General features: G+C 42.6%; 1 protein-coding gene across 3 annotated transcripts in view; it reads left to right on the plus strand.

Annotated features, from left to right (window-relative positions):
* TCF20 (transcription factor 20) overlaps window positions 1-24,094 on the plus strand; it is a 430,416-nt gene extending 406,322 nt beyond the window's left edge. For all 3 annotated transcript variants that reach the window (XM_073592696.1, XM_073592695.1, XM_073592697.1), the window contains one exon: window positions 22,867-24,094. The gene's annotated coding sequence lies outside the window, so the exon portion shown is untranslated. The remainder of the gene's footprint in view (window positions 1-22,866) is intronic.
* The last annotated feature ends 229 nt before the right edge of the window (window positions 24,095-24,323 follow it).

The following is a 24,323-nucleotide window of genomic DNA, read 5'->3' on the forward strand; positions in this document are numbered from 1 at the left end:
ATATGTATATATCTATATATGTATATATCTATATATATATATATATATATATATTTATAATATAATATAATGTATGTGTATGGAGAGTAGAAAATGAAGCCTGCTGCCTGGGCTGTTGTCAGCCCCAGTGACTAACCTGAAGGGGCGCAGCCGGGCACAACAGTGCCAAGCAAAGGTCTCCCGATGTTTTCTAATGCCATGGGCGAGGAGGGGCAGCATCATCAGTGCGCTGCGCAGTCTCGTAAGTGCCGGTTTTTGAGAATCGTGAGAGAATCGTGATCTTTATTCTAAGCAAAAGAATCGTGATTCTCATTTTGGCCAGAATCGTGCAGCTCTAGGATGGTATATAGCGTAAAGGGAGGAAGGATATATACATTTACCACTATATACTAGGTGCCCCACACAGTAAACACTGTTATCACATATTTGTCTTGAGGGTCGGTGTGAATCTGTTCCATCACGCATGGAAGAGATTTACTGATTAGTATTGTGACTCCTCTGGCATATGTGGATTAGGAGGCATGGAAGGCTCTCTGGATCCATGGCTTTTTCAATGCTAGGAGCTTGCTGCCCATGAAATGTGTTTCCTATAACAGCACCATATGCAGGGAATGTAGTTTGAGGTATTTAAAGAGCACCGTTCTCTTAAATTTGGAATTGAGCCCCTGGACATTCCAGGACACTATGTTAAACTTGGGGATTTCCCATTATGGTGGGCATGTAAGGGAAATGGAGGAAGGAGGATCAGAGCCGACTTAGGAGTACAACTCAAGAGCAGCATGAACCCATGAGGCCTATACCAGGTAGTCATGACCAGTGTGTAACCAAACTACAAAAAAGACATGTACATAGACACATAAAACATAGAATACCCTTGTTGACAGCAAAGTGTCAACCCTGCCCTTATCTGATGGCATTCCAGGGCACTTGGGAGTGATCAGATAGGGCCTATACCCCAAAAAAAAAAAAAAATTTAACCCTTTAAACTTTAACTAGCAATAGTTCAATGCTGTGCATTAATTCTTGCGGAAGTTCTCCGGGGGGCAAACAAGTACAAGTCAGTAGCAACACTCCGTGTTGTACCGGGTTCCACGGAGTGTTCTTCTTTCTTTGGGGGGGGGGGAGATGCCTTCTTGCAGCGGTGGGCTCCTGTGAAGTCTAGGGGAAGGTGGACGAACAGGAGCAAATAGGGTACACAGGGAGATAGCGGAGCCATGGAGGCAGAAGGGGAAGACAGGAGTTGTGGATATGGGAAATTGTCAGAAGGATCCAGCAGGCTTCAGGAAAGTCATCTCATTTAGCCTGAGGAGTCAGACACAGTGTAGGGGGAGGGGGCAGTTCAAATGGCTACAAAATTGGAATAGGCAGAGAGATGTGTAAAGTACTTAGCTGACATCTTGATGCACGGTAAGGGAACAGCCGGGTTATGTGGTCTTCGGGTGGGTTTCAGCGGGTGTCCAGCCAAGCCAACGCAGCCTCTGGATTGTCGAAGAAGCGCGTACGGTCACCATCTGTGATTCTCATCCTGCTGGGATAAAGGAGACTGAAACGGATACCTTTTTTTCTCAATTTCTTGCGTACATCTGTAAAGGATTTACGCCTTTGTTGAATTTCCTGGGAATAATCGGGAAAGAACAGTAGCTTGGTGTCTTCATATTTGCTGTCGGGCTTGGCCCGCTCTGCGGCCAGAATGCGGTCCCGGTAGTTGAGGAACCGCAGCAGAAATGGGCACGGTGGGGCCCCAGGTCTAGGTGGGACTGGCGGGACTCATTCCACTTCGAAAGTTGCAGGCAGGTCAGTTAGGCCCAACACCTCTGTTAGGAGTCGTTTAGTAAATTTGGTGGGCCTGGAGCCCTCCGCCCGCTCAGGTAGGCCCAGGATGCGGATGTTATTCCGCTTTAGGCGGTTCTCTGTGTCTATAGCCCTCTCCTGCAGTGCACGTACATGCAGCTGTAGGGCCTCAAGTCCGATTGAACCGCATCCCCCATGCTGGAGACTTGGTCCTCCACCACCGACACCCGGGGCCCGGAATTTATCAACATCCTGGCGGATGAGGCCAATATCCGTCGCCACATAATCAATCTTTGCTGTTAGGGAAGTTTTGCACTCCGCTATTGCCGCTAGGATGGCTGCTCTAGAGGGGTGAGCTGTGTCCTCTGCCTCCTCCTGCTGTTTGCTGGCAGACATGGCGCCGGCCGGCGCACGTGGGGTTAAGATGGCCGCTGGCCGGGGAGAAGCGAGAGCGTTGGAATCTAGTTTTGTGGAGCGGGTTCTGGGTGTTCCCATCTGAGCGAAGCCGAAGTGGTGGAAATGTTCCCGGGGCTATTAGGGAGCCAGTAGCGGTAATTAGAGTGTGAAACTAGGGTCGGGACAGTTGGAAAGTGCTAGTATAGTAATAGCAGGATTGGAGCTCCTGGAAGGCACGTCTGCCCTGGTTCATATGCTGGCCACGCCCCCTCTTTTATTGTTTTTACTAGTAATGGTGGCTATCTGCGATTTTTAGTGGGACTGCGATGTCCAAATCTGACCCCAAATGACACTTTTTGGGAACCAGTGACATTATTACATTGATCAGTGCTATAAAAATGGACTGATCAATGTAGAAATTGCACTGGCAGGGAAGGGGTTAACACTAGGGGCGATCAAGGGGTTAGCTGTGTACCCTAGGTGTGTTCTAACTGTAGGGGGGCTGACTGCCATGGACACACATAGATCACTTTTCCCTGATGACTGGGAACAGTAGATCTCTATCATGTCCCCTGTCAGAACGGGGATTTGCCTTGTTTAAAAAGGCAGATCTCCGTTCTGCCTCTGTACTAGGCGATTGCGGGTCGCCGATGGACATCGAGTCCACTCAAACCGTGGGCACGATCCTGCAGCGGGCACGGTGCCGCCGTACAGCTACGGCGATTCGCGCAGGAGAGCCAACCTGCCCTATAACGGTGGTTGGTCGACAAACAGTTAAACTCTACAGTATCTTCTCGAATATAGAAGTTAAACTAAAAGATCTATAGTTACTTGGTAAAGGTTTTGATCCCTTTCTAAATATGGGTACCGCATTGGCCCTACGCCAATCCAATGGTACCATTCCAGTCATTAACAAGTCCCTAAAAATTAGAAACCATGGCATTGAAATGACATCTGGTCCAGGTGCTTTATCCACCTTTATTCTGTCTAAATATTTCTGGAACATATCACTTTTGAGCCATTGTGGATAATTTGGGGCTGTGTCAATACATCCCCATTATGGACTTGAGCTCCCCCATGCTCCTTTGTATACACAGAGCTGAAGAAAATATTTAATAAATTTACTTTCTCTTTTTCCCTTGTCACCCACTCTAGATTATTTTGTAAAGGGTCTACATGCTCAGACCTGACCTTTTTACTAATAATATATTTGAAGAATTTTTGAGGGTTTGTCCTATCTTTTACAATCTGTTGTTCGTTTAGAATTTTTGCATTTTTGATTTCCTTTTTACATATTCGGTTATATTCTTTGTAACATTTAAACAATGATAGTGTTCCTTCATTTTTATATTTTTTTTATAAGCTCTTTTCTTATTTATAACTTTTTTAACTTTGGCTGTGAGCCACATAGGTTTTATTTCTAGCCTTTTTTAACCGTTTGCCGACCAGCTGTCGTCAATATACTGTAGCAGGTCGGAACGATCCCACGAGCCATTGGAGCTATACGTCGGCTCCTTTAAGTGGAGATAGCAGGCGCGCGCAATTAAAAAATTGGGGGTATTTATTATAGCAAAAAGTACAAAATATTGTGTTTTTTTTTTTTTTTTCAAAATTCTCGCTATTTTTTTTGTTTATAGCGAAAAAAAAAAACCACAGAGATGATCAAATACCACCAAAAGAAAGCTCTAGTTGTGGGAAAAAAAGGACGTCAATTTTGTTTGGGTGCAACGTCACACGACCACGCAATTGTCAGTTAAAGTGAAGCAGTGCCGTATCGCAAAAAGTGCTCTGGTTAGGAAGGGGGTAAATCCTTCCGGGGCTGAAGTGGTTAAACTTCTTGCCCATGGGAATTTACTTTGCAGTGAGTTGCAGTCTTTTTGAAAAATTCCTATTTCTGTTCTGTGGTCATCAATGCCAATATTCCCTCCCAGTCTAAGTCCTGGAGAGCATCCTTGGAAAATTTGCTCTCTTAAAGTTAAGTGTTTTTAACTTTCCCGTATGTGTTTGTTGCTTACAGCTAACATTAAATGAAATCATGTTATGGTCACTGCTACCCAGATGTTCTTTTATATGAATATTGGTAATGAGCTCTGCATGGTTTGAGATTACCAGGTCCAGCAGAGCATCATTCCTAGTCGGAGCCTCAATAAACTGGACCACAAAATTGTCTTGCAATACGTTTATAAATTTTTGCCCTTTAACGGTCCCAGCAGTGCTATTACTTCAATTTCCGGGTAGTTAAAATCCCCCATTATTATCACTGTCCCAGCCCTTTCCATCTGTGCAAGGAGCTCAGTCTCCACCTCCTCTTTAAACTGGGAGGACTATAACAAACTCCAACGATAACCTTTGTAGTACGCACACCCATGTCAGTTCCACCCATAATGCTTCAGACTCATCACACTCTCCATCAACTAGGTCCTCTTTTACACTCGTTTCGAGATCACTTCTCACATAGAGACAGACACCACCACCCCTCTTTTTTACCCTGTCTTTCCGAAAGAGAGCATAGCCAGGAATATTATTTACCCTGTCTTTCTGAAAGAGAGCATAGCCATGAATATTATTCAGGTGCAAACCATCTTTAGAATATAGGTTGTACTCCAATGAAAAGTCAGCCCAGTGCTCTACAAACCCAAATCCCTTCTTACATCGGGTATTGCATGTGGTTGCAGGGCGCTTGCACAGTGGCCTATTCACTTCAATGGGTTGCCATCACCCACCAAATGTGACAAGGGATATAATTCCTGCTGCAGCATGTGTACACCCTTGGCTGCTGCAGCTAAAGAGGATTTTACACTTGTATGCACATTTCACATCTTGAAATTGTGGATTTAGACTTCTTTTTGGCGTATGTGGAATTCTAATTTAGTGTATAACATGGGTGCTCAACCTGTGGCCCTCCAGCTGTTGCGGAACTACAATTCCCATGAGGCATTGCAAAGCTGACCAGCTTGACTCCCAAAGGCTGAGGCATGATGTGACTTGTAGTTCCGCTACAGCTGGAAGGCCACAGGTTGAGCACCAATGGTGTAGAACATTATATGTATTGGGTTTAATGCACATTTTATGCTAGGCACCAGTCCTATTTATTTGGTTAAGTGTATGATCAATGATTAATAGTAGTGGTTTTTTTTTTTCAAATTATCTACACTGTAGGCCGTGAGCCTGGAACAAATATACAAATATGCAAATCAGACCTTCTGACAACACTTGCTGTAGACTTGTTCATAGTCATTGACTAACCTTGAAGCCAGAGAGGTGACATCCTGCCAACAAATCTTTTAGGATAGTGATTAACAACAGCAGTCTATACCTTTACAGATTTCCATCAAGCATTTAGTATTTTCATTATGTCATCAATTATATGGTAGGCAGCATTGCTCTTCTCTTCTTTGAAACATCTGTAAGGGTTATTTCAAAAAGGTCAATCTGCCTAAAATTTACATTTTAGTAATTTGGAATCTGGTGGCTGCATTACGAGCTGATGACTTAAAGTGGTTGTAAACCTTTGCATATACCCAGTGAAGTCACTGATGAAACAAATCCTCCTACTTAAGTTGTACCTGTCTATCTGCAGTCTTCTCTTCTCTACAGTCATTCAGAGTGCTGAGTTTTAAAGCTTGTCTGAGAGTTCAGAAAAAAGGGAGTGGAGAGTTGAAGTTACACTCTGCAGAGCTTAGTGAGGAGACCTCTGAGAGCTGATTTGAGGGACGGGACAACCCCCCCTTCATAAATGAACAGAGCTGAGACTGACAATCTGGTGGAGAAAGAAAAATAACCCCTCAAAAGATTGGTGGGACTTTAAAGGCAACAAGGTAGTAAAAAAACAATTTTATTGATACAAAAATGCAAATAGAAAAAGTCTAATACAGTTTACTAGATAAACAATAAAATGATAAGGATATGAATATACTGATGTAGAATTCGAATGTATATTCGTGTAATCTTCCACCTGGGCCATATCGCCATTGCTGTATGTCGGGTGCGCAGCCGCTTGGGGGTTGGGCGCGCACGCACCTAGCGTCCCCGCAGCGATCGGATTAGTTCCAGAACTGATCAGTCTCCAGGCTCAGGCCAATGATCTCTGGCCTGGACCTGGTGATCAGTTCTGGCGAATGAAAGACTGTCCTCTGCTTGTGAATGTAAACACAGGCAGAGGAAATGTCATCTCCCCTCGTGGACCCCTTTTCAGTTCCAGAGAGAGGACATCTAACCGTGAGTTGCACCAACACTACACTGACACCAGTACATGTAGGTGCACTTGTAACCCCCATGATCGCGCCACCAGTTAACCCTTTCACTCCCTGTCACTGTGTCACCAAGTGCAGTTTTCAGATTTTTCACTGACTACTGTACTGGTGTCACTTGTGATCAGCGTTAGGGCAGTTAGTAGTAGGCCCAGGGAGCTCTACGGTATCCCCATAAATCCTCTAATAAAAGTTTAACCCCTTGATCACCCCCCCCCCCCGTTAACCCTTTCACCCCCTATCCCCAGTGTCACTAGTATAGTGTACAGATGTATATTCTGATTGTCGTATTAGTGTCATGGGTGATGCTAGTTAGTTTGTTAGGAATAAAGAGAGGAAGGGCAGGCGGGACTTTTAAGGTACCAAAGTGTGGAATAAACAATCAATTTGAAAAAATATAAATTTTATTTAAACAATTCTTTAAAATCGCAGTAAACATTTACAAGAATCACGTATTATTTCTTTGGATGTATACAACCACTTCTTACTCTACGTGTTTCGCTCAGAGGAGCTTCTTCAGGAGTTTTTGGAAGTGTCACATAAAGTATTATATACTATAGGAAAAACAATTGTAAATGGATATGCTTAAAAATTGCCATGAATAAAATCGCATGTCAATAGGACATACCTATATATTTTATAGAAAGATAATCATACAGTTTACAGAGTACATTTTATACAAAATAATGATGAACTGAAAAGGAATGCCTACCGGTTGCTTGCATTTACAAAACACTAATTATAGATGCATAGACTGAAGCCAGGATTTACAAAAAATGGAAAGACCTTTTTGTAACCAAAGAGAAAGAATAAATTAAAACATATTCGCATAATGTTAAAATTAGATAATCCTATAAGGTGTATATTTGTAAACAAGGCAAAACATTTACCTCAATTCTAAATGAAAAGAAGAATGGAACCAATATGGTCTTCCGTCCCAGAAGGGAAGGATGATCTTATACCACGGACAAAACGCAGAAGGACTGAAGATAGAAAATGCCACGCCTTGTTTTTCACCTGCAGCACCCAAGGACACACCAAAGGTTTGCCTAATAAAGGGTTCTACTTTGGGGAGAACAGCCTTGGTTTGTCCTAAAAAATGATGACAAGAAGAAATAATAAATTCATTTAGTGTATTGCTGATATTCTTTATAGGGAAACTGAACATATTCCAAACTTCCAACCTGTTGTGGGCGATTAACTACGGAGTCAGTGGGAGAGGGAAGAGGGGTGGACTGGGGTTGGGAAGGGGGTAGGGGAAAAAAAGAGGAAAGGAGGAGATTCAGAGCCCACAGGGATCAGATGGTATTGATAATCCTCAAAAGGCTCTGCACAAACCATCTTCTACCTGCATAAGCAAGTCACTGAGCATCAATCAACCCAAACAACATAGCGGTTGGAACAAGGAAAAAAATTCCCAAAGAGTACTTACTAATGATAGAAGAGGTCACAATGAAGATTGACTGAAGGGGAAGAAGAGAGACAAATGAACCAGTCTCTCTATTGCAGATCGCATTTCCCTGTCAGTGTAGGGTGCTCAAATTGCACCGTTTATATCTCCCTCCGCCCCGCTGGCGTCTGACATAGGTGGCGGAGTGCGGACACATCAGACGGCGCCATTGTGCACCAATGAAGCGGCAGAAGTGACCTCACACGCATCGGCGCGTCAGGTCACCCTCAGCCATCTTGGAAACTCCACATCTGCCCGGTTCACCGCCGGACAGGAAGAAACCTATCCGAACAGTGCAGCAGGCGGGTGGGCTCTCACTGAGCATGACACTGGAGCTGACAAGCAGCCCATGGTCAGGACATTGGAAATGGGAGAAAACACAGGCTAAAAAACGGCGCCTGAGGGCTCGAGTAAAAAACACAGTGATTGGTTGGACACTGTAATTACAAGTGCCCGGGGCGTCTATAAGGTTACTGATTCTTTCCTAAACCTGGTAGCTTCAATTATAAACAAAAAAAAAGACAACAATCAAATCAATCTTTTAAATAGCATCTAAACAGGAGGCATCCATGATCAGTTACACATGTACATATAAATCACAGAAAAATAAATAAACTCCACAGTTTACCTTCATCAAAAAAGAAAAAACAATAAATAACAAATAAATGTAATACAAATGCATTGAGAAATAGATCACAAAAGCAAAATGAAGGCTATTCATTGGAATGTTTTTCTTAACTAGCTTTTCAAAATCGCATCAGACAGGGAGTTAGAATTTCATTGTTGTCGCTTAGGCCTGTACAATGGATTGAAAGGGAGGGGGGGAGGGGGTTTTTGGACAGCAGGGAATGAAGGGACAACCTCAAAGACAGATTGGTTATACGTTCTAAGAAAGGCTTGAAACTAAATGCGTCATTCAGTCTGGGTGGCTTGAGAGCTGATAGATTATAAATCCAGTGAGCGCCTCGTTGAAGTAACAATTTATCATTGTCGCCTCCTCTCTCATTTTTAGGCAAGTATTCCAATGCAAAAAGTCAAATGCATGAAAAAGATCCATATGGCGGCTAATTGGGGTTTCCGTTTTGGATTTGGAAACCAGCCTAACATGATCTCGAATTTGATGAAAAAATGGTCTCTTCGTCTTCCCCATGTAGTATGTCCCACTGTCACAAGACATCACATAGACCACCCCCACCGATTGACAGTTGGCGAGAAAACATAGTCTGTAAATATGTCAGGTAACTGAATCTCACAAACCCCCAGATGAACCTGCAAAAATTGCATTTGCCACAGGCATAGGTTCCTGTGCATGCAAGTGAATCTTTTTGTTTTGGATGGTGATTATGAACCAGATTGTCTTTTAAAGACTTTGATCTTCTAAATGTTATCTCCGGATAGGTTTTATCATACTTTGATATGATTGAATCAGCAAGTAAAAGGTACCAGTATTTCTGCATAATGTTTCCAATTTGTTTGCGTTGCCCTGAGTAACGGGTAATTGGTCTTACCCCACTTTTGGCTTTTGTTGCTTCGCTCCCATGGATGAGATGTTCCCTACCCTGAGTCCTGGCTCGATTGTAAGCATTCTTGAGGCATTTGTTGCTATAGCATCTTTTCAGAAGGCGAGATTGTAAAGCTTTAGCTTCTTTTTTAAAATCCATTTCTCTACTACAATTTTGATTTAGCCGTAGGTATTGGCTATACAGATTACTTGTAATTAGAGATAAGGGATGGGAACTATCAGCTTGTAAAATAGAATTTCCTGCTGACGATTTGCAGAATAGAGTGGACCCCACGCTACCATCAGAATTGATGAATAGCTGGACATCCAAAAAGCTTAATGTATGTTCATCAAAACTAATAGTAAATTTTTGTTATTGTTAAGTTGCAAGGACTCAAATTTAAGTAGCTCATCCCTGGTGCCTGTCCAAATCAAGAAAATGTCTTTGATGAAACGGTGCCAAATAGGCACCTTCTCAAAAAAATTTTTGCATGTCCTCGCTATAAAACGTGCCCCATCGTATGCCAACCTGTACCTGGGGGGTTGGGAGCGAGACCTATTTTGTCCCCATCGCTACCCCCTGCACTATATTGGTTCCATTCTTCTTTTAATTTAGAATTGAGGTAAGTTTTGCCTTGTTAACCATTATACACCTTATAGGATTATCTCATTTTAACATTATGCGAATATGTTTTAATTGATTCTTTCTCTTTGGTTACAAAAGGGTCTTTCCATTTTTGGTAAATCCTGGCTTCGGTCTATGCATCTATAATTAGTATTTTATGAATACAAGCATGCAGTAGGCATTCCTTTTCACTCCTTTCATTCCTTTTTCTGCAGCAGCATTTCAACAGCGACTGATGTTGAGAAGCCCCTCTGTGTCCACGAATACAACCTTTAATATGGAAGTGGTGGACTTCAGTGGCCGTACTTAATTGCCTGTAGAGCCAGACATTGATACAAAAAAGTGTCTGGATACCTATTCAATTGGCTCTGCTGAATGCTTATGTGCTATACAAAGCGTCAGGACGAACTGGATCCTTCCTTAAATTCCAGGAAGAGATCATCACAGCCCTTCTCTTTCCTGTTGTGCCCCAACTTCACAATGTAAATGCAGTGAGCCAGCTGCATGAGAGGCACTTCCCAGAAGTCCTCTGTGGTACCTCTACCCAAAGAAACCCCAAAGAAGATGTCGTGTCTGTAGGAAGCACGAATACAGGTGTGACGCATGCTTTTATTGTCCCTCCTGTCCTGGCATACCTGGTCTCTGCATCAGTGAATGTTTCCGTCAGTACCACACACTAGTGGAGTATTAGCGTAGGGTACAGCACTGCACAGTCCTAGAGCACACTTTCACAGGGTCTCCCAAGATGCCATTGCATTTTTAGAGACCCGAAACTGGAACCTTTACAGTTACAAATATAAGTGTAAAAAAAAAAGTCAAAAATAGTTGTCATTTTCTTGTTCTTGTTCTCTCTATTTTTCTGCTCTGTTTTACTGTATTTTATGCTTAACTGCAATGTTTTATTGTTTTATCATGTTTGCTTTGCAGGTGTGTAATTATTTTATACTTTACTGTTTACTGTGTTTTATTGTTAACCATTATTTTCTTTGCAGGTATTCAGCTGCAGCACTGATTTATTTATCTTGACAGCAACAACATTTGCTCTCACGATACGTAAATCAGCGACTTTCACCACCACAGTTAAAAAAGAGAACATATATGCCGAAGCATGGGGGCAGGGGTAGATGGGCGATTTACCCCTAACATTAGGGGCAGATTGCCCCCATGCTTTGGCATATATTTTTTACTCTTTTTTTTGGCACAGATTGCAATAAAAAAAAAGTTTTTATTGAGTTAATGTTTTGTTACCATTGTTTGCTTTTCAGGTACGCCATTCAGCTGCAGCGTGGATTTATTTATTTTGACAGCAACAGGGTTGGCTCTCACGATACGAAAACTGTGCATGTATACCTACAATTAGAAGTGGGTGGATGCAGGGCAGTATTCTAATGGTGGGCATACCACCGATAAATCTTTTTTTCGTTCAGCCCACAGGCTGCATGAAAAAAAAGAACTTTTCAATATATGCCCAACAAGGACCAGCGATGTACTGGTATGTTGCTGGACTTTGAGTGGTTATACCAGAATGATGCCTGCAGGTTTAGGTATCATCTTGGTATCGTTCTTTTCAGCTGGCGGTTGGCTTTCATGTAAAAGCAATCCTAGCAGCTAATTAGCCGCTAGACTGCTTTTACAAGCAGCGGGAGGGAAGGTCCCTCCCCACCGTCTTCCATGGTTACTCGGGCACTCCTGTCCCACCGGGGAACCCGAGAATGCACCTGGTGGTTCCGCCATTTGACCGTAGAGCTGATCGGAGACCAGAACCGCTCCAATCATCTCTGTGGCCTAAGAAACCAGAAGCTATGAGCATTTCATAACTGCGGTTTCATCAGATATAAACAGTGCCATGTGGAAAGCATCTTATCACACCGATCTTGGGGTGCTCAGATGCTTTGAAGGCAGAGGAGAGATCTAAAGTCTAATAGACCCCAATTTTTTCATAAAAGTGTACCTGTCACTACCTATTGCTATCATAGGGGATATTTACATTCCAAGTGAGAACAATAAAAATGATTAAAAAAATTAACGGAACAGTGTAAAAACAAAATAAAAAGACAAAATAAATAATAATAAAAATTAATAAATAAAGCAAGCACCCCTGTCCCCCGTGCTCGTGCGCAAAGGCGAACACCAGCGTCGGTCTCGTGTCATATGTAAACAGCAATTGCACTATGCATGTGAGGTATCATCGCGAACCTCAGATTGAGGGCAGTATTTCTAGCAGTAGACCTCCTCTGTAAATCTAATGTGGTAATCTAAAGGCTTTTAAAGGATTTTAAAAATGTATGTAGTTTGTCACCGCTGCACGGTTGTGCGCAATTTTAAAGCATGTCATGTTTGGTATCTATGTACTCGGCATAATATCATCTTTTATAATTTACCAAACATTTGGGCAATATAGTGTGTTTTAGTGCATTAAAATTAAAAAAAGTGTTTTTTTTTTTTTACCAAAAAAATTGCGTTTAAAAAATCGCTGCGCAAATACTGTGTGAAAAAAAAAATTGCAACACCCACCATTTAAATCTGTAGGGCGTTTCCTTTTAAAAAAATATATAATATTTGGGGGTTCATACTATTTTTTTCATGTAAACAAAAAGTGTCAGGGCTTTGTCTTAAGGTGGTCAGAAGAGTGGGTGATGTGTGGCATAAGCTTCTAATGTTGCACATAAAATGCCAGGACCGTTCAAAATCCCCCCAAATTACCCCTTTTTGGAAAGTAGACAACCCAAGCTATTTTCTGATGGGCATGTTGAGTCCATGGAATATTTTATATTTTGCCACAAGTTTCGGGAAAATTACAATTTATTTTTATTTATTTTTTACACAAAAATAAGAAAGGGTTTTTTTTGGGACTTTGAGTGAGGCACAAGACACGTGGTAGGAGAAATTATAAAATTGTTTAATTGACATATGGACAAAGCATACCTCATTATCATGTGATACATGGTTGAACATGAGTATCTATCTGTATACACGGCAATGGCATACAGAAAAGAAGGATTCATTTATATATATATATATATATATATATATATATATATATATATATATATATACATACACATACACATGCACACATCTGAAATCGCATAGTATCCCATGGAAGTAATTAATGTAAAAAGCCAAATGCTTATTGAGCAATGGATACAAATGGGTTATAAGATACAAATTAATCACAGTTGAGGTCAAGCTATGTGTTGGGAACATGATGACATTGATAGGCTCGATGCATTACGTGACCAGGTGCCATTCATCAGAAGAAAACGCCTAGCTTATCTGAAAAAAATGAAAAAAGTTACCATATATGATCTATTATTTTGATATGAGGTATGCTTTGTTCATATGTTAATTAAACAATTTTATAATTTCTTCTACCACGTGTCTTGTGCCTCACTCAATGTCCCAAAAAAAACTTTCCTATTTCTGAATTAGGGATGGAGGTGCACCTCATCCTATCATGCACCTCATTTAAAGTCCCAAAACCCCCTTTTGCTTTTTGTTTTTTTTACACAAAGTTGTCACTAAATGATATACCCATGCCACATGTGAGTAATATATGTGAAATTACACCCCAAAATACATTCTGCTGCTTCTGCTGAATACAGAGATACCACGTGTGAGATTTTTTGGGAGCCTAGCCGAGTACAGGACCCCAAAATCCAATCGCTGCATTCAGGCTTTTTAAGGGTGTAAAATGGTGATTTCACTTCCCATCACAGTTTTGGAGGCCATGAAATGCCATGATGGCACAAAATCCCCCCCAAATGACCTCATTTTGTAAAGTAGACACCCCAAGCTATGTGCTGAGAGGCATGTTGAGTCCATGTAATATTTTATTTTTTGCCACAAGTTTTGGGAAAATTACAAACTTTTTTTTTTGCACAAAGTTGTCACTGAGCCTGGGTTCACACTAGCGCAATCTCAGAGATCGCATGTGATTTGCACCCGCACCGCAAGTGCTGATCACATGCGATCTCTGAGCAATGCGAGTTCAGTCATACAGTTGTATGGCTGAACTCGCATTGGGTTCACACAGAAAATAGTGCAGTGACTTGTTTTTCCCTGCACTAGAATCAGATCGCATGGGTGTAAACTGGGGGTGTCATTAACTGTAATGACATCTGCAGCGGTTCACAGAAGGCAGTGTGAACTGCCTGCAGGAGAGGAGCTATGCGGGAATAGGTGCTGGAATCGCGCTGGTTCCCGCATCGCACTAGTGTGAACCCAGTGTAAATGATATATTGCTCGAACATGTCATGGGTATATGTGGAATTAGACCCCAAAATACATTCTGCTGCTTCTCCTGAGTATACGGCAGGTGCCCTGACGCTATAAATAAATAACTAGCTAACCAGCGTCACCCGTGACACTAATACGGTGATCACTGGAGACGGGGTGATCAAGAGGTTAAACCTTTGTTGGGGGGGGTCCCTAGACCTATCTGGGCTTAACACTGATTATTGTCACAAATGACACCAGTACAGTGATCAAAGAAAAATGTGAATATGTGGGTGACACAGTGAAGGGGGTTAACTGGGGGGGGGCGGCGATCGGGGGGTGACACGTGTACCTACGTGTACTGGTGTCATTGTAGTGTTGGTGCACTTACTCTGAGATGTCTTCTCTCCTCTCTCTGAAATAAGGAATGGGGAGCCTGGTTCCCAGCCAGGATACCACAGAGGACATAAGGGCTATTTGGACTATCGCGGTACAGTGGAACAATAAATTGTGAATATGTGACAGGTAGACGATTGTAAAAGATAAAAATGGTTTATTTATACAAACATATTGGTCAATAAAAACAACAATAATTCATATATGTCACCGAAGCAGTTAACCCCGAGATTGGGGGGATCACAGTGGGAAGAGCCAAACTGCTTACCCATGTCCCAACAGGCCCTGATCGCAGGGCATAACCACTAAAAGGGGAGGTCTCCCACGGCGACTCAGGGTAGTTACAAAGCATCAAGAAGGTGAAATAATACTGCGCAAAAATATGAACCAAGTAAGACAGCTGCTACACTAAATTCAACAAGAGGTATGGGGAAAAAAAATGTAGCGCTAACACAATGATGGGTGCAATAACTGAAAACATTGCATAAAGTCCAACATATGAATGCAGATATGTGTCGCTGACATCCGGGTCCACCTGCTCTGGTAAGAGTACCCATTTGTTTCACTTTCCGGATTCACCATTGTGGATGTTTCACACTACTTACACCCCAAGAGGATTTACACTTCATTGTTTGAAGATTTCCACCTTTTTTTTCTCCCATTTCTTAGCCAGGATTTGGGGCCAAAGACTCAGTCACATTATTGTTTGTGTTGGACTTCACACACATTTTTGTATTCATTGCACTTATTTGTTTGCACATATCTGCATTCATATGTTGGACTTTATGCAATGTTTTCATTTATTGCACCCATCATTGTGTTAGCGCTACATTTTTTTCCCAGAGCTACAAAGCATGATGGACTAGAATCTGGATAAGCAAATGAATTGATTTATTTTAGACTAGGGTAAATAAGCTGAGATCTGAATAAGTGAATTAATGAAAACACACAGTGAATGTGATGTGAGCATACAATGCCAAACAGTAGTGAGCCAGTGAAAAATTAAAAATATGTAAATGATCCAGTGAAAAAAGACGTAAAATCATCAGATTGTGAAAACTGGTGAAGGGAGTGAGATCAAAAGGTGAAAATGTGAAAAAAGTGTGAGTATGACCAGGGGTTGATTGTGAAGCGTGAAGGGATAAAGAAAAATGGGAAGAAGTGTGGAAGGTGAAGGTGACGAGGAGTGAAGGGAAAGTGAGATCAAGTGATGATTTGTGTTGAATGAATGAAGAACACAGCTTTATACCTGGCAATTAAAATGTAAAAAATTAGTGTTAGGGGTCCCCCCGGGATGAGTGGTCCGGCTGTGGAAGAAGGTATCAGCCAATGGCCTCAACGAACGTTCGATGCTCCAACCAAAAGGCATGGGGTGGAGGCACAGAAGAGTCAAACCCCCCATGCCAGAGTCGTCTATGAGAAAAAAACAATGCAATAAATATTTTGTTCAAATGTTGTTATAATTGTAAGTTCTTTCACTGTCTCTGCCTCAAGGCAGTTATTTCGTTTTTTTTGATCCTTTGTTAATTAATTCACAGATACTCAGCTGATGAAGCGGCTTTGTCCGCGCAACTAGTCGAGTTATGTCTGTGATGAATTGTCCCACTGTGATCCCCCAATCTCGGGGTTAACTGCTTCGGTGACATATATGAATTATTGTTGTTTTTATTTGTAAATTGACCAATATGTTTGTATAAGTAAACCATTTTTAGCTTTTACAATCGTCTACCTGTCACATATTAACAAATTATTGTTCCACTGTACCACGATAGCCCTTATGTCCTCTGTGGTAGCCTGGCTGGGGACCAGGCTCCCCATTCCTTATTTCTAGAATCCTGGATGATGGTACAAGTTTATCTATTTCTATCTCTAATAATCCATTACAGAGACCACACATACTCTCTTTCCTCTCTCTGAGACGAAAAGACTTCCACGAGAAGAGATGACATCACTTCCCCTGTCTGTGTTTACACTTACGCAGGCAGGGGAGAATTTCATTCGCCAGGCCAGAAATCATGATTTCTGGCCTGGGCCTGGAGACTGATCGGTTCTGAAGCAAATCTAATTGGCATGGCCGACATAAGGTAACGTCGATTTGCGTAGCCGAGCCAACCTGCCGCAGTAAAACTGCAGCGGCTGGTCTGAAACTGCTTAGATTTTAAAAACTTTGTGACAAAAAGCGACATCTGCAAAATACTCACCATGCCTCTCAGCAAATAGCTTGGCGGCGGAGGTCTCAGTCGGCGCCCCCCCTGTGTTCTTTGATTTTTCACAGGTGGCGCTTGGGCATATAGGCTAGTAAATGGCGCCCTCCCATGCCTCATCGGTCTCGACTGATCCTGTGTCTGGCTCTGCCATCGTGGATGTGGCCCACCTTGCGGGGTTGGTGGCCACACTCCCTGTCCTGTCAGTTAGTGAGGTTGTTCCTCCATAACTGCAGTGGCGCACAAGAAGGTGCTGGTTGTCTCCCTTATTACATCTCTGCGGGAAACTTTAAAGATGGAGGATGCAGCTGCTGCAGAGGCGCCCATCCCCTTGGCACCCATGAACTGTCTCGCACAGCAAAAGCGTTCCTTCTCCCTCCTATTTTGGGATATTTGTTCGTAAAGACTTGGAGTGTCCAAAGCGTCCCTTTGTGGTTCCAAAGATGCTTCGTTGTGAGGTACCCCTTTTTGGGGTCCTTCCTTAAGGAGTGGACTGTTCCACAAGTAGTGGATCCCCCTGTCTCTAGGGTGCGCAAGGCGACCATGATTCTGGGAGTAGTCTCTGGCTTTTAAGGATCCGTCTGAAATACCTGGAGGGGGAGCAGATTCCCTCTGCTTTCGCTGAGTTGGCGGACCAGTTGGTCTGGGGGCTGCAGTTTGTATGCAATGCCTCTGGACGCAGTTCCCTCTGTTGCTAAGCTGTTTCTGCAGTGGTGCTTAGACATGTTTTGGGGCTTAAGTGTTGGTCTGTGGACTGGAAAAAAGCTCTGACTGGGTTACCATTTCAAGGCAATTGTCTGTTTGGGGCTACTCTTGATGACATTGTTGAGTCTCACAGGAGGGAAGTGTAAATTTCTTCCACAGTCTGAAATGGGGAAAAGGGCCTCGTAGCGTATGCGATCCTTCTTCTCGGCATGCAATGGCCCTGGTCTGGCGAGCCAAGAACGTGGCTCCCTAGACCCACGGACAAGGCGCCTTCAGCATGTCCTAATGTTCCTGCCTTGAACCCCGAAAAATGTTTTTTTTATTCTGATTGGCGTCTGTCACCGGACTGTTGGCAGTTCTCCTTGGGACTGTGCAAGCCCTGTTGCTTCAGGGTGTGCATGTCCCGGTTCCAGTGGGTACAGAATGGAGTCCATCCACACGGTGGTGGCGTCCCTTCATCATGGAGACTTTCAGGCTTCTGTCCACATTACGGATGCTTATTTACGCACTCCAATATGTGCCCAACACTTCCTCCATTTTACTGTGGGAAAAGAGCATTTTCAGCTTGCGGTGTTGATTTTTGGTCTCTCCTCCATCCCTCGTGTATGCACAAAGGTGTTGGCCCCAGTTCTGGCGTGGTTACATAAGCAGTTGATTGCAGTCCTGGGCTGCTTGGACAATCTTCTTCTGCGAGCAGAGTCCTCGGCTACCCTGAGGGGTGACGTAGCTCGCTATACAGACCTCAATTTTCAGTTGGCTTCTATACTACCTGAAGTCTGCTCCAGCTCCTTCCAGAAAATTGGATTATCTGGGCCTGACTCTGGTTTCATCTCTGGCCAGAGTGTTTCTTCCTCTGGACAAACTCCAGAAGTTGCATGCTGCGTTTCAACTACTGTTGTCTCGCAGGTGGGCCTCCCTGCGCTTCTGCAGGTGGGTGTTGGGACTGATGGTATCTACCTTCGAGGTGGTTCCATTTGCTCAGTTCCATACAAGCTCCTTTCAAGTGAGATCCTGGCATAAAGTGCCCGAGGTCTCTGGGCTATCAGATTCGAACCGGGGGTCCCTGGTCTGGTGGCTTTGCTCTCTGGAATTTCGGCAGGGCACATCCTTTCTCCCCTTGTATTGGACAGTGGTCACCACCAATGCCAGTCTGTCCGGGTGGGGAGGTGTCCTGGGTTCTGCTCAGGGTCGTTGGACGCTGGAGGAATCCAGCCTGCCGATCGATACCCTGGGACTTCGAGCGATCAGACTATGTATGGATCATGGAGGTCAACTTTGGGGGCTCTGGGTATGGATCCAGTCGGACGATGCCACTGCGGTGGTCTGTCTCAATCACCAGGGCCGAGCAAAGAGTGTGTTGGCAGCCCTGACAGTAGCCAGCATCCTCCGGTGGGCAGAACGCCTTGTTCCTGCCCTCTCCGCCGTATACATTCTAGGAGTGGAAAAATGGCAGGCGGTTGCCTCAGTTGGCTAGTGATGGTCCACGGGGTGGTCCCTTCACCAGGACATGTTTCATCGGATATGTCTTTGATGGGGCACTCCCGAGGTAGACCGGCTTAACGGAACTGTACTGAGATTTCTGGCAAGGTCACGGGCTCCTGTGGTGGACACTGCAGATGCTCTGGTCGCCTGTGGGGCCGGTATAGTCAGATCTATGCCTCTCCTCAAGATTCTCCCGCGGCTTTTGCACAGGATCGAGGTCTGTAGGGATTCTGGTCATTCTAGTGGGCCCGGATGGTCTTGTCGATCTTGGTACTCTGACCTGGTGCGCTTGGTCACTGACGTCCCTTGGCGACTGCCTCTCAGGGAGGTTCTACTGTCTCAAGGGCTGCTCTTCCATCCTGCTTTTGAAGGCCTGGCTGTTATGAGCCAGGTGTTGAAGTTGCGATGCTGCTGAAGGCTAGGAAGCCTTCCTCTGGGAAGATTTGCCACCGGACATGGATAGCATACATATGCTGATGTGAGGCACTTGCCATTTACCCTCCTTCTTTCTTGGTGGCTCAGATTTCGACCTTCCTTCGTGGAGGGGGGGTGAGCAGAACTTTGCCTTGTGTACCATCAAGGGTGTCGGCCTTGGCGGTTTTCTTCGGCATCCCCTGGTCTCGTACTCTCTGGTGCGTACTCTTAATCAAGGGGTTTGACATCTGCCTCCACCGGTGCGGTCGCTTCTACCGCCGTGGGATCTACTCTTGGTGCGTTCGGTTCTACAGGAGCCCCCCTTTGAAAATATTCAAGAGGTTCTTCTGCTTGCTCTATCCCAGAAGGTGGCTTTTTTGGTTGCTATCACCTCTGCTCGCAGAGTGTCAGAACTGTAGGCATTACCATGTCATACTTCTTACCTGGTGATCCACAAAGATGAAGTGGTTCTTCGCCCTTGTCCGTGTTTCCCTCCGCTGATTCCTTTTGATTAAGGACTTTGTATTGCCTTCCCTGTGTCCCAGGTCAAATGTCCTAAGGTATTTACCTTGCATGCCCTGGATGTGTTCGGGCAATTCGGGTGTTTTTGGCAGTCACAGGGCCATTTCGGAGCTCAGACTCACTGTTTGTGATCACGGACGGGCCAAAAAGGGGGCTGTCTGCTTCTTCTGCGACCTTTCTAGATGGCTCAGACAGACGATGACTCTGGTCTATTCTATCAGGGGTTGGGTTCCTCCTTTCCCTTTCCCTGTTACAGTGCATTCTACTTGGCTGCTTATTGCTTCTGGGGCCTTCCATTATCAGGTGTCAGCTGCGCTGGTTTGCAAGGCGGCCACTTGGTAGTCAGTGTACACTTTCACAAAGTTCTAAAACGTGGCCGTGCTGGCATGGATGCTTCTTTTGGCCGCAAGGTGTTGCAGGCTGCTGTTTAGAAGGTCTATTGCCTCTTGAAGAGCTATTGTTCAGGTTGGGCTCCAGTTTGTTTCTGTGTTGAGCTCCTGTTACCTGGTTGGCTCTTGTGTTAGCCTTGGGATATTTCATTTACCCACCCCTCATGTTTGCCACTGCTTTGGGATGTCCCTATGGTTCTGAATAAGGATGCGATGTGTCTGTCAATGAACGAATGAGAAAATAGGATTTTTGACTTGCCGTAAAATGTGTTTCTCGGAGTTCATTGACAGACACAGCACCCACCCCTCTATGGAGTTTTTAATGCTTCTGACACTGTTTGGAACAAAACTGAAGGCCTATAGCAGAGAGGGGGGTGTATATCACCTAGGACTGCCCATGGGCATAGCCAAAGTCTTTTTTTTCTGCCTAGTGTCCTACTCCTGTAGGGGGCGATATAAGCCTATGGTTCTGAATAAGGAAGCGCTGTATCTGTCAATGAACACAGAGAAACAGATTTTACGGTAAGTCAAAAATCCTTATTTTTTATTTGTCCTTTTTCAATCGCTCTCAGCAAATTCCTTGGGGTGTCTTACTTTCCAAAATGGGGTAATTTGGGGGGGGGGGTTGTACTGCCCTTCCATTACAGCACCTCAAGAAATGAGATAGGCAGTCAAACTAAAAGCTGCGCAAATTCCAGAAATTGTACCCTGTAGACGTCATAACTTTTGCGCAAACCAATAAATATATGCTTGATTTTTTTTACCTAAGACATGTGGCTGAATGCATTTTGGCCTAAATGTATGACTAAAATGTAGTTTATTGTATTTTTTTTTTATAACCGAAATTTTTTTTTCTTTTTTCGTTTATATTGCAAAAAATAAAAACCGCAGAGGTGATCAAATACCACCAAAAGAAAGCTCTATTTGTGGGGAAAAAGGAGGACGCACATTTCGTTTGGGTACAGCATTGCATGACCGCGCAAGTGTCAATTAAAGCAGCGCAGTGCCAAATTGTAAAAAATTCTCTGGTCATTAAGGGGGCAAATCCTTCCGGGGCTGAAGTGGTTTAACACCTCAGGTTGTCTAACCAACTTTGCTGTTTTTCACATGGATGTTACAAATTTGAAGGTTGTGAAAGATGCAAACGATCTGTATATTTTCTGAAAAGGACAAATTAAGACATGTTACTGTTTACTTTGTAGGTCTCTTTAAAATCATAAAGATGTTTATCAAAACCTTATCTTTGATTTCATAAATACATTTATTATTAGTGGTTTAAAAGTCTCATAAATCTCCATTAATATGAAAACTAAAACTTCATTGGATTAATAAAGAACACATGTGTACATTTTTTTTTTTGCTGAACAATAAAAATAGAATGTTTGAAATATGAATACACAGCTTTCCCTAAAAGGATGGATGAAGTTGAGGCACCAAACTTTCACTGTAGCAGGGGTCGGGCTGCTGTGTAGTAGCCCAGATCTTTTCTACAGCAGACAGGCCCTATATTGATCTAGTAGATCCTCACACTACATCATTCTTTGGAAAAATAAATAAGATTGTACACTGAGATCATAATGTGTGTTGGGCCATCTTTAGAGGTTTTGTATTTTTCTTATATTTAGAAATTTCTAATATTTCTATGATGCTGTGTAAAATTATCAATATTAGTATTAACTAGTAACAAAGTCACTGTTTTTTCAGAATTTAGAACTTTAAATATGTGCTCACTCCACCAGATCAGTGGGGGTATCCTCAGCATTCCAGCATCATGTCGGTTGCTCAGCTTTGTCCCTTTTCTGCTTGTTTGGATCCGTTGGCATGCTTCCATTTGGCCTTGTTGCCCACCCTTTTGGTTCGGGGACATCCCAGGGTTCCTAATTACCCAGCCTGTAATGTATGCTTAAGATAAAAGGAGTTTTGACTTTCCTGTAAATTCCATGTCTTGGCATGTACAGTACAGGACACAAGCTGCCCCCCCTCTGTATTGCTTGCTAAAGAAAATTAGTTCTCCCCTGGAGTGGGGTAGGGTTACACCCAAGGGGGGGGTATGTCCAAGAGCTTTGACAGTGTCCAATCACCCGAAGGTGGAAGCCTGTAACCAAAGGTTCCATAAATATCCTTTTTTTCCTCTTCTGTACTCCAAGATATGGAATTTACAGGTAAGTTGAATTCCTTTTATTTCCTTTTCAGCTTTTCTGAACTCAAAAGAATGAAGACTAAATATTTCCGCAATGCAGCCCCTTTTGAAGAATGGAGGCCAAAACAATTTGCATTATCTTAGATTAGTATTAGTAACGATTACCAAAAATATTCTCTTTAAACGCTAAAACGGGTCCCATTTATTTTCTTCAACATACATTTTGCATTATGTACGTTATGCTAAATGCCTGGTCTTTTCAATAAGGATGCAACTTGCTGTATACTTTATGTGGTTAATACTTGCATGCGACAAAGTTGGTTTAATAAATCTAGTTGTCCTCCTTTTCACTTTTTTGCTTTTTTTTTTTCTTCTCTTTTTAGGTAAAACTACTACGGAAAGGGGAAGATCACACCTAGGTCCACTGAATCTGCTCCCTAGGTGGACATTGCCTTCTCTTGGGAATACTCCCACATGGCATGAATTTCTGCCATGGACTTATAATGCCACATTGGACAAATGGCATTACAGAATCTGATCTTACAGCCTGTAAAATTATTTGCATCTTGACGTAGGGGAGAAGAACTGTGAAATATGGATGAAATGTTAAAATAAAACATATATTTTTAACCTGAAAGACTTTGAGAGGAAAGGCGCAGTAAACTTTATGGTTGAAGTTAAACGTCATTTTAAAGTCCGAACGTTACATATGTACAAAGACTTTTGAAAACAATTTTAGAAAATATTTTGTTCGTTGTTCAATATGCTACAGAACTGCTTTCTTTACCCACCGAAGCTCTGTTCTTAAATATTTCATTTTTCAGCTTCTGAGAAAGGTGAAGTGTAAAGAAGACCCAAGAGAAATAGTCTGTGTGATAAACATCTGAATTGATGCTAGCTGCTGTAGTAACAGCTTTTTTATGTAAATCTTGTATTAAATGGAAAAAATCTGGCCAGAACTTAATATGCAAATCCACCAAATGCAGTGACGTCAAAGTATTGTAGTTTTTTTTTTTTTTTTTTGCTTTACTGCTGTATATTCATATTTTTTTCTACATTGGAAAATAAATTTAACCTTCTTGGACATCTATAAAATGAAAAAACACAAACATCGTCAGGTGAGGTTTTTATTTTATAACTCAAGTTTTTTAAGCCCCTTTACAATCACAAGATCACAACTTTCCTGGACATGGTTACTCATGCTCAGAGAATGTTAAAGCTGAACTCCAGTTTTGCAAAGCCAAATAAAATTGTTGCGCTAGCCCTTTCAATACCTCAAACGTACACAAACGAAACTCAGTGATGTGATAAATGAACAGTGATGTGCCATAGTACATCAGACACATTCAAAGATGTAAAGTGCAAAGAAGAATTATTGTGAAAAAATTGTGATGGCACTTGTCACAATAAACTGTGTCCAATGTTCCACCACCTTTTTGCACAGCAGTTCCTTAACAATTGAATATGACCTCCCATGCATTAGGGCTTAGTGGGATATGCTAACTATCCCTTTAACCACTTAAGGACCCAGCCTTTTTCTGACATTTGTTTTTTTTTAAAGTAAAAATCTATATTTTTTGCTAGAGAATTACTTAGAACCCCCAAACCATATTTTTTTTTTTTTTTTTTTTTTTTTAAGCAGAGACCCCTTTATGTCACATGGTTTTTGTGCAGCAGTTTTTCAAATTATTAAAGTACATTTTTTTCCCAAAAAAATTAAATAAAAAAAAAAACTCATCATTATTTATGTATTTATATATATATATATATATATATATATATATATATATATATATATATTTGCGTATAAGCCAAGTTTTATATTCGAGTCAAGCACTTT

The sequence above is a fragment of the Aquarana catesbeiana genome, linkage group LG07, assembly GCF_042186555.1.
Source record: "Aquarana catesbeiana isolate 2022-GZ linkage group LG07, ASM4218655v1, whole genome shotgun sequence".
Taxonomy (NCBI): domain Eukaryota; kingdom Metazoa; phylum Chordata; class Amphibia; order Anura; family Ranidae; genus Aquarana; species Aquarana catesbeiana.